The sequence below is a fragment of the Camelina sativa genome, chromosome 5 (genome assembly GCF_000633955.1).
Source record: "Camelina sativa cultivar DH55 chromosome 5, Cs, whole genome shotgun sequence".
NCBI classification, from domain to species: domain Eukaryota; kingdom Viridiplantae; phylum Streptophyta; class Magnoliopsida; order Brassicales; family Brassicaceae; genus Camelina; species Camelina sativa.
Genome location: NC_025689.1, coordinates 27,240,076 through 27,250,504, shown reverse-complemented (window position 1 = coordinate 27,250,504; position 10,429 = coordinate 27,240,076).

The window sequence follows — 10,429 nt, the reverse complement described above, 5'->3', positions numbered from 1 at the left end:
TAGTCAACGGCTCGGTCAACTCGACCTGTGCTCAGTCGAGTGGCAGGTCGAGCTGGCTTCTCTCGTGCATTCTCCACTCGGTCGAGTCCTCCTCAGCACACGGTCGAGTGTCTGGTCAAATGTGCNTTAAGCAATACATCTCAAACCAAACAAGACCTCTAATATCTTAGCAAGCCTAATGGTAAGCTCTAGATCTAGCCTTATCTATGCTCCTTAAACATTGGTGTGATGCTAAGATGCTTGAAGTCAAACCCTACCTTCTCAGATATAGGATCAACATTCAGAACATCTAGCCTAGAAGAGATCTACAACAATCAAGCTTGACCAAATCAAACAAACCACAAGATCAATCCAGCCTAACCCATCCTCTAGATCCTAGAGAACTACTCACAAGAACACATGATGAACAAGTCAAAAACCTAGAAAAATACGAAACTTGCATCATTAGAAAGATGAAACAAAGATCTACAATATTGGAGAAAGAATCAAACTCGAATTCTCAATATTAAGAAAGTTATGAAACCAACAATATTGAAGAATTTAGTNCAAGCATATCACAACCTTTATTGATTTGAGCCTTAGATATCCACATGCATTCAAATCAACCATTTCGTTTAACATTCATAACAAGAACATGAATCAATTCTATGCAATGCTTAAACTAATTTGGCTTGGAGATAAAGGCTTTGAAACAATGATGGTCTCTTTTTAGAGTAGGGCTTATCAATATCAAGGTTCTCTCATGAAAAGGGATTGAGCTTTAGAAGAATGCTAAAGGTAAGAACACCTAGACACATACAAGAATAAAACCTTGTCTACCCAAAAGCACCCAAAGTGTTTACCCTAGCAATCTAAACCCAAATGATCCTAGTGCTACCCTTTAACTTCTTCTTTTCTCTTTCACCCTTTTCTCTTTTGGTTTTCAAGTCTTAGGAGAGGTTTCTTAATTGATCTTTCTAGTGGGATGGGGGATTCTTACTTATTTGCTATGGTTCTCTTTTCTTCTTATTCTTAAGACTTACAAGCTTTTTGCTAAATTTTTCTTTTCTTTCTTTTCCTTTCTTTAACTAGAACCAACTACAACGAATTTTTTTACTTCCCATCCTTTCACTAGACTTTGTTTAAACTCAATCTCCTCTTAAAGACTCTACCCTTTGTTCTCTTTTCTTTCTTTTTTTTTTTTTCATAACAGCCAAGTCCCAAACCCAACAAGTGAACCACCTAGTCCTATCTAGTTTGAAAAATGCAAACTAGAACTACACAAGGTCTTACTCTTGTCAGTTCAAACCTAACACTTTCTACCAAGCTCAATCCCAAAAATAGGCCTCACACACACAAGAATAAACATGGCTTGAAAGAAGGGTTGGTTTAGGGGTATGGAAACTGATTTCAATGGTTTAATCAGCTACTTGGATCAACAAGAGTGGTAAAAAGGAGAAAGACGATCCAAATATGTATATGGTATCCATGAGTTTAAAGCAATGCACACATTGATAATTATAAGTCAATATTAGGTTCTTATAAGTAGGAAATGGTTTCAAATCTCAACATGCTTCAATTTTGACCAAATACAATGCAGGAATTCAAGGCTTGGTTCAATCTTATGCTTCTAACCACTCAACTAGCATCAAAGTACTATTAACTTGGGCATTGATCCTAGTCTAGTGAATAAGCAAGCTACCAAGGCAAACTCATCATAGATCCCTAATGCAAATATTATACAATCCTATATGAAACATGCTAAACAAGATCCTAATATGCAATGCAAACTACATGAACACTCTTTTTTTTATAAAGATTTTTTCAAAATTTTTCAAATTTTTATGGTTTTTCTATGCCTTAGATGCTTATGCAAATACTAATATGTTGATGCTAAAAATTTGAAATAAGATCACAAAACACAATGTCAAATATTATCTCAAACCCTCCCCCAAACTTAAATCACACAGTCCCCTGTGTGAAAGAAATTTGTAAGAGGATTCAAGCTTAAAAACAAAACTAAACAAAATATGAAATGCAATGATATTTACAAGTAAAGGTGATAGTGGTACCTTAGGGATTGTGGAAGAAGTTGTCCACATCCATCTGCATGTTGTCATAGGAGTAGTTGGGGTCTTGTTGGTGACTTGGAGATGGAGATTGGGGCAGCTCGACGATGGCGATCGACCGTGACTCGGTCGAGTGCGTGTCCGAGTGGGAGGGGTCGAGCTGGACCGCGTGTGTCCATTACCTGTCCCTTCCTCTTCTATTCAGACTCCTTTGCTTCCCTGATCTCGAAAACACTAAAGCAAAAATCAAAATACCAAAATGGCAAAGCAATATATACAGGGATACCTTAGGGAATTCCTCCCTAGTGAGCTTGTTTAGAGTCACTAAGCTTGACTTCTATAGCTCTTTAAGCTTGGTTTGGAAACCAAGGAGGTGATGAAATCCCCCTGGTTCTACTTGATAACCTTGGTGTTCCTTCTTGATCACTACTTCCTTAAAAATTGAACCATGTTTCTTCTTAAACTTGAGTCTTGGTCTTGCCTTCTTTAAAGACCTCTTGTTGAGCTGAGCTTGAAGTTCCTTCACTAAACCAGCTAGCTCTTGAACTGGACCCTTTAGTTCTTGGACAGTCTTGGCTTGGGCTGAACCTTTAATCCTAGGGTCCTCTCCATCCTCAAAAATTTCACAACTAGCTTTTCCTCTACCACAAAGTGCTGACCTTCAATAGTAGGTTGATGTGTTGAATTCTTGATGTCAAACTTCATAGTAAAGTCTTTAGCAAGGTGGAGCTTGATGGTTCCCATCTTAACATCAATTACAGCCCCAGCTGTGGCTAAGAATGGTCTTCCCAAGATGAGAGGATCTTCTGGCTCTTGGTCCATGTTCATGATCACAAAGTCAGTTGGGATTCTAGCGTTCCCTATCTTTACTGGGAAATCTTCAATCACTCCAAGCACATCCCTCTTGGATCAATCAGCTAGGCCAATATAGAGATTGCAAGGCTTAAAATATTCATATCCCAACTTCTCAGCCACTGAGTATGGCATTAAGCTCACTGAAGCTCCTAAATCACATAGGCACTTGTTGAAGTGCATGTAGCTGATGGAGCAAGGTAGGTTGAATGAGCCTGGATCCTTAAGCTTGGTTGGGATAACAGCTTTCCCAATCTCTTTCAAATCCTTCATGTCTTGGTCTTGAGCCTTCTGCTTGGATAATTCAAGAAGCATGTCCTTGAGTGCAGGATTGTGAGCATATTTTTCCAAAGTAGGTCCTCTATCTTCCTCCTTCTCCTCAATGACAACCTCTTGTTGAATGGCCATTACTTTCTCTTGGTTCAAAGCCATCATTTCCTTTCTCTCAATGATTTCCCTTAATTCCTTAAGCTTCTGTGCCTTGAAACGTCCTGGGAATGGTAGAGGTGGTTTGTAAACAGGAGGAATGTACTTAGCAGGCTTAACAACTTCTGTGTCCTCAGCTTGATCAACCACTCGATCAGGCACTCGGTCGTGTGAAGGCTCGAGCACTTGGTCGAGTGCAATGCCAGATTCAGTCTGCTTTGCACAATCTTCACACTAAGCTTCAAGAAATGACCAATCCTCCCCAGCTTGAACTTTACTGTCCTCAGTGACTTCTTCATCAAGGATATGAATGGCTTTTGCAGTGAACTCCCTTGGGTTTTGAATAACTTGTTCAGGAAGTTGGTGTGGCTTAGGAGCTGCAGTAGAAGCAATGGAGCTCTCCATGTACTTGACCGTAGAGTTTAGTTCATTAGAATAGGAATTCAATGTTTGGTTCAGCTCATCAAACTGCTTTGCAACCTCAATCTGCCCAGTTACTTGCCCAAGCAAAAATTGTTGCATCATAGCGCTTAAGTCAGGTTCTTGGGCATGTGAGGTCTGAAACATTGGAGGGTGACACCATTGAGCCTGGAATCCTGGTTGATGTTGCCATGGTACAGAATGGAACATACTGATGTGAAACATGATGACTGACTCAGACAGGTACTCGGTCGAGCGCAGGCTCGAGTGGGTGGTCGAGTCGACTGGGAACTGATGTCTAAATAGATACGGCTTCTGACTCGATCAGGTGCTCGATCACTGCTCGGTCGAGTGGATGGTCGAGTGGGTACCTGAAACTCAAGACAACCCAGCAACAGAAGATTCGAGTGCAGCAAATTCACAAGTGTATAAACGAACTTAATCTTAGACTAATATGGATCCTAAATGTCACAAAAACACACTCAAATGGGCAACGGCGCCAAATTGGAACAAGTATTTTAATTGGTGTAATGGATGATGGTGAATGTATGCAATGGTGAGATATGAATGAATGGATGGTAGGGTGTTTCAATTCCCCTTATGCAGTTATAGTATAAGAGGTGTCAATCCTATATGAGTGTTTGTGAACAATTAAGACATGCATATGAGACTAAGTCAAGCCAAATGTAAAGGATGTTTGTCACTAACAATCCTATGATGAAAAAGCAAAGTGCGGAAAGTAAAACTACAAGAACTAGATGCTAAATGTAAATGGAACAGAATGATTATAGCAGTTATGAAACAAGAACAGAAATAGAAACTATGCTAATGAACTAATGCAAGTCTAGTAATGAACAGGAAACTAAGTAAATGCAACAGAAATGCAACCAGAATGAAACAAGAGATAAGACAGGACAACTACAAATCATAAACAAGAGTTCTGGGGATGAACTCGAGCAAGCACTCGATCGAGTGAGGGTCGAGCGGGATAAATCCGCGAAAACAGAGCAACACAATAAAAACATAGCAATGCAAAAACGAATCAAACAACAAGCTAGCAACATGATTAAGACTAAGAAATCAATAAACAAAGAAGGTCCTGAGGAGGGATTCATGGGCTGAACTAATCATTGTGGTTATCTAACTTGGTCAACAAACCTCAAACAACTTGAGCTAATCTCTAGACATATAAATCTAAGACAAGTTTCATCCACTCTCATGGCAAGAAACAATCAAACCTATGCATTTCTAGACTTGTTCTCACATAGTAAAGAATCTACACAAGCAGGCATTAAGCAATACATCTCAAACCAAACAAGACCTCTAATATCTTAGCAAGCCTAATGGTAAGCTCTAGATCTAGCTTTATCTATGCTCCTTAAACATTGGTGTGATGCTAAGATGCTTGAAATCAAACCCTACCTTCTCAGATATAGGATCAGCATTAAGAACATCTAGCCTAGAAGAGATCTACAACAATCAAGCTTGACCAAATCAAACAAACCACAAGATCAATCCAGCCTAACCCATCCTCTAGATCCTAGAGAACTACTCACAAGAACACATGATGAACAAAGTCAAAAACCTAGAAAAATACGAAACTTGCATCATTAGAAAGATGAAACAAAGATCTACAATATTGGTGAAAGAATCAAACTCGAATTCTCAATATTAAGAAAGTTATGAAACCAACAATATTGAAGAATTTAGTCTTTTCTCCTTAAAAACAAGTACAAGATCTCAGAAAAATAACAGTGCAAAAGGAATAATTCCCAAAAGGGTAAAAACTAGGTTTAGAGAATATCTAAAAAGCTGGACTCTTTTGGTGGCTGCAGGTACAAGGCTTTATATAGGAGAGAGAGTGGAAGCCCTAAAAATACTAAAAGACAAAATAGTCAACGGCTCGGTCAATTCGACCTGTGCTCGGTCGAGTGGCAGGTCGAGCTGGCTTCTCTCGTGCATTCTCCACTCGGTCGAGTCCTCCTCAGCACACGGTCGAGTGTCTGGTCGAGTGTGCGGTCGAGTTGGACTCCGGACCTTGGTTCTTCAGCCTTAACTCTCTTGCTTTCCCTTCATGATTGCTTTACTTCTCCTCAGCATTGCTTCCATGCTCCTTAAGCTCCAAAATCACCTGTTTATGCATGAAAAGATGCAAATGCAATGCAACTAAACTCTAATGCATGATTGGTCCTAAAGCTTTGCAATAATGGTCAAAGTGGGTAGCAAAAGATGCAAAAGATGTGAATAAACTATGGGGAAACATGGTAAAATATATGAACATCAACTGTTGATGCTTTTCAATAACAAAGTATATGAAGTAAGTTCTTGAGAGTCAAGGCGATAAAGAGTGCGAAGATCAATTACCTGTAGTTGAGTGAATTCTATGTTTTCAAACCTCTTTCACAGGTCTAAGTTTCTATTTTGCTTGAGGGCAAGCAAAGGCTAAGTCTGGGGGAGTTGATAGATCATGGTTTTTACGGTTTTTTTACCATGATATAAGTGTGCTTTTTGTGTCTTTTCATTTGTTTTCTAGGTTGTTTTTGAGTCTTTACAGGTTATCTAGGATTTTGGCACGGATTGAGCAATTTGGATCATTTTGGAGCATTTAACCGAAGAAAATCAACTTGGAGTCGGATCAGAGTGATGGTGTCGATCGACACCACATGAGCATAGAACGACACCCGTGTTTAGCCGACGAGAGAACAAGAATTGGAAGTTTTACAAATTTGCCCAAAGTCTTCTCTAATTGCAACATAAGCCCCTGGACGTGTTTTAGGATGTATATATTTTATTTTTGGGTTTTAGAAACCATTAAGTTATTTTCTAGCAGTTTTTGAGAGAAAGATTATTGAGAGTTTTAAGAAGAAAAGGATCTGAATTCTTTGTAGAGAGAAGATTTCTAAACTCCCTCTTTTATTTTTCAATATCTATTGCATGTTATTCAGAATTATGATTTGTTTTTCATTGAACATGTCTGAGTAATTTGCTTGTTAGGTTTAGGGTTTTCCACAGGGTTTTTATGATTTATTAGATCTGTGATTTTTAGTGTTCTTAATCTTTTATGATTTTCATCCGTGGTTGTTCTTCACAATAATTCTTGATTGATCACCTAGAATTATTATCTTAGGGAAATAAATTGATATGAGAATATAATTGTTTTCTTGATTAAACCATTGATGAGAAAGATTATTTCTTACAAAGAGATTTGAATTAATAATTTTGTGAACTTATCTAAACCTGTTCTTAAACCTGATTTTTAACTTAGAATTTTACAAAGAGATTTGGATTTTCTGGTTTTAAATTTAGATAATAATTGCAGTGAGAACTGATTTATTTTACCAAAAGTTTAGAGTTCTAGATCTGATTTTTATTGCATGAACCTTAATTATTTTATTGATTTAATATTTTATAATTACCTGAGAAATTCCCTAGGCTTAACCTTTTGAATTTCTGAATTCACAACACTTTTATTTGAATATTTGCATTGTTTTTTCAATAAATAAATTAACTTGTTTAGCGTAATAATAAACTCTATAATCCATTGTGTTTGATCTTGAGTCTCTGTGGATTCGACCCCTGAATACTACATTGATCTCTTGTTTGAGAGAGTAGCTCTAGGGATTAATTTGAGCCTATCAAATAATAATGCAAGCAATTAAAATACGAAAGCTTCTAAGGATGGGGTAATCGAATCCTAAGTGTCCCTGACCAATACAGATATCTTATATGCCTCAAGAAATTATTCCCTAGACAATGAATCTCTAAAACCTTGTTAAAACACTCTCGTGATAGAAACAATCAACATTGATCACTCCCCTACCTAACTCTCGTTGGAGAAACATGACCAAGCAGGCAATAAGAACTGATTCATTATTTTCAATGAACCCCTTACTCATCTAATTTCTTAGGCTAAGTGAGTAAATCTCTAGCATTGGTTGATTCAAGCATTTCATCTACACCTCTCGGTGGTAAACACCTTTGATCCAATCTCACCCTCTCGGTTTGTTGACAGCATTAAGAACACCAACCTAGAAGGGAATCTATAAAACATATACAATTAAACTAAGACATCCTAACCGATCAAGAACACAAAATCATCTATCCCATCCCTTTAAACTTTGCTACACTACTCGGAAATCATAGCAAGAAACATAAAAGCATATATGAACGAAAATTGCATGTATTAAAAGATAGAGTAAAGAAATAAGAGTACAAAGTAGAAATCTAAAGAAATGAGAAAAAGATATAAAATAAATCCTAACAAAAAGTGAAAAGTGTTTTGAGTCGCTCTGTTCTCTCACAGAAGCTCTCGCTCTCTGGTTTGAGGGTCTGCGGCATGCTCGTTTGTGAGGAAGAAGAAGGGGGGGGGTTATATATGGAAACCCCTTTGACCTAGCTTCCCAGTCCTGCCTGAGGGTCTACTCGATGGGGTACATGAGGATAAGGTCGGGTTACTCCTCGGGTAGGTCTTCAGTTTGTTCTTCCTGCTCTTGGATCCTCCTCGATCGTGTTGGGGTTCGGACTGTTCTTCCAGCTCGATGGCTCCTTCGGGTACATGCTCGGATTTATCCTTGTTTCTCCCCATTTTAGGCTCTAAAGCACCTGTTTTCATCCAAAGTATGCAAATGCAAGAATGCAACACCCTAAATGGCCTAAAAGTGAATTCCTACAGTTAATGACCTAAAAATGCTAAGGTAAGGGTATAAACAATGCAAAATATGGACAAAAAATGATGCTAAAAACATGTAAATTAGAGAGTTATCAGTGGCACTACCTGAGCCTGAGCCGGTACCACTGGTGGCAACCGCTCCAACAACTGTGCTAGCAAAGCCGTAAGTCAGCACCAGGGACTCCACCCGTTGGGACTCCCACACCCAGAACCCTAGCATCACTGGCCACTAGTGTAACACCCGCAAACCTTTTATTGAGATTTTGGTGAGGGTGTCGATCGACACCACAGGAGGTGTCGATCGACACTAGTTGTAGCCGGTTTGGTCGGTTTGGATTTTAATTGTCTGGTTTGCGTGGTTGGTTTAGGAAATCCCTAAAAATCGAGTTGTAAAAGGGGGAAAACGACCTAGGGTCGTGTTTTTGTGTTGTTTCGCCGTTTTTAGAGAAAAACAAAAGAGAGAGTTGGTTCTTGAGCTTTTGAGAGAGATTGGTGAGATTCCTTGCTGTTCTTGGGAGATCTAAGGCTGGGAAGGTGCTAGAAGCTTGCTAGGAGTGAGGGAATTCGCTCTTATTGGTCAGAATCTTCCTGCAAAGAGGTGAGTGCATGACCATGGCTTATCTAAGCCAAGATCTCTAGATTTTATGTGATTTGGTGCTTATGTGGTTGTTTCTTTGAGTTATCTATGGTATTTCGTCGCTGCTTTGGCTGGGTTTGGCTTCTGGGAGTGCAAGGAGCGGATTGGAGAATATTGGAGGCGAGATTCAGAGTTTTTGATCGAAGAAAATCGCTGCGCGGCAACGGTGTCGGTCGCACCAACGCGAGGACGGCTCGAGACTTTGGCGAGTGTCGATCGACATCATGTGGAGGTGTTGGTCGACACAAACTAGGGTTTTTCGGGAGTGTCGGGCAAGGTGTCGGTCGACACCATCTGGTGTCGGTCGACACCATCTGGTGTCGGTCGACACCCTTCTTTCAGCTATGACGGATGTTGCATGCTTTGTATAATGCCTGGTATTGATTGTTGATTGTGGCATGTAGAGATCTTATTGCTTGTGTGTATAGCCCAGTAGATGGGAGGATTGCCTCACTGAGTGTTTATCAAATACTCATGCATCTCAATTTGTGTTTATGGTGCAGGTAAAGGCAAAGTGTGATCGTGGAATCAAGGCAATGAAGAGGAGGATGTTCTAGGGACTCGATTGGATGTTGTCTGGCATTGCTAGGTTGTTAGAGTTGAGTCATTAGAAACATTGCTAGGTTGCCGGTTTCATGTTTCTTGTTGTTTTGGTATTTGGATATTGCTTATGCTATAATATTGGAGTGTTATTGGTTATTATTGGATATCGTTATTGGTATTGTTATTCCGCTGTTGATTGTGATTGTGGTTAGGTGGCTAGTGGGTATGAGACCACTAGTTGTAGTCTATTTATATATACTATTATTTATTATTTATTATTTAAAAAAAACAAAAAGGTCGGTTGTTTCATTTTTGTATAAGAGCCCTTACGGTTCTAGGTTTGGGTTCACTAGGCTTTGTGCTGTAGATGTTTGGGATTTGCATGCTTTGATTGATTATGTGAGTTAGTCAATTGTGTGTGGCATGGAGTCCTAGAACATCCTCTTCGAGCCGACCGTGTGATTCCACGGTGTGTTTATATTTCTGTGTTTAAATAGTAATTGTTTGCTTAGCCTTCTGTTCATGGTAGTGCAAATGGTTAGAGGTGATGCTGTAGCTGGTCATGGTCGAGGACGCGGACGTGGTTGTGGACGCGGACGTGGTCGTGGTAGGGGCTGAGTCCCAGCGGTTAGTGAGACCGAGGACCAGAGTGTGACAGCTGAGGGTGTTGGTGAGTCTTAGGGTGTTCCGGGGGATTCCGTGAGTGTGGCAGGAGGGGGCGGTGTTGATGCTCCAGTGGCCGGTGATGCTAGGGTCTCGGGTGTGGGAGTCCCAGCGGGTGCAGTCTTTGGTACTGACTTTGCGGCTATGCTAGCACAGGTGTTAGAGCGGTTA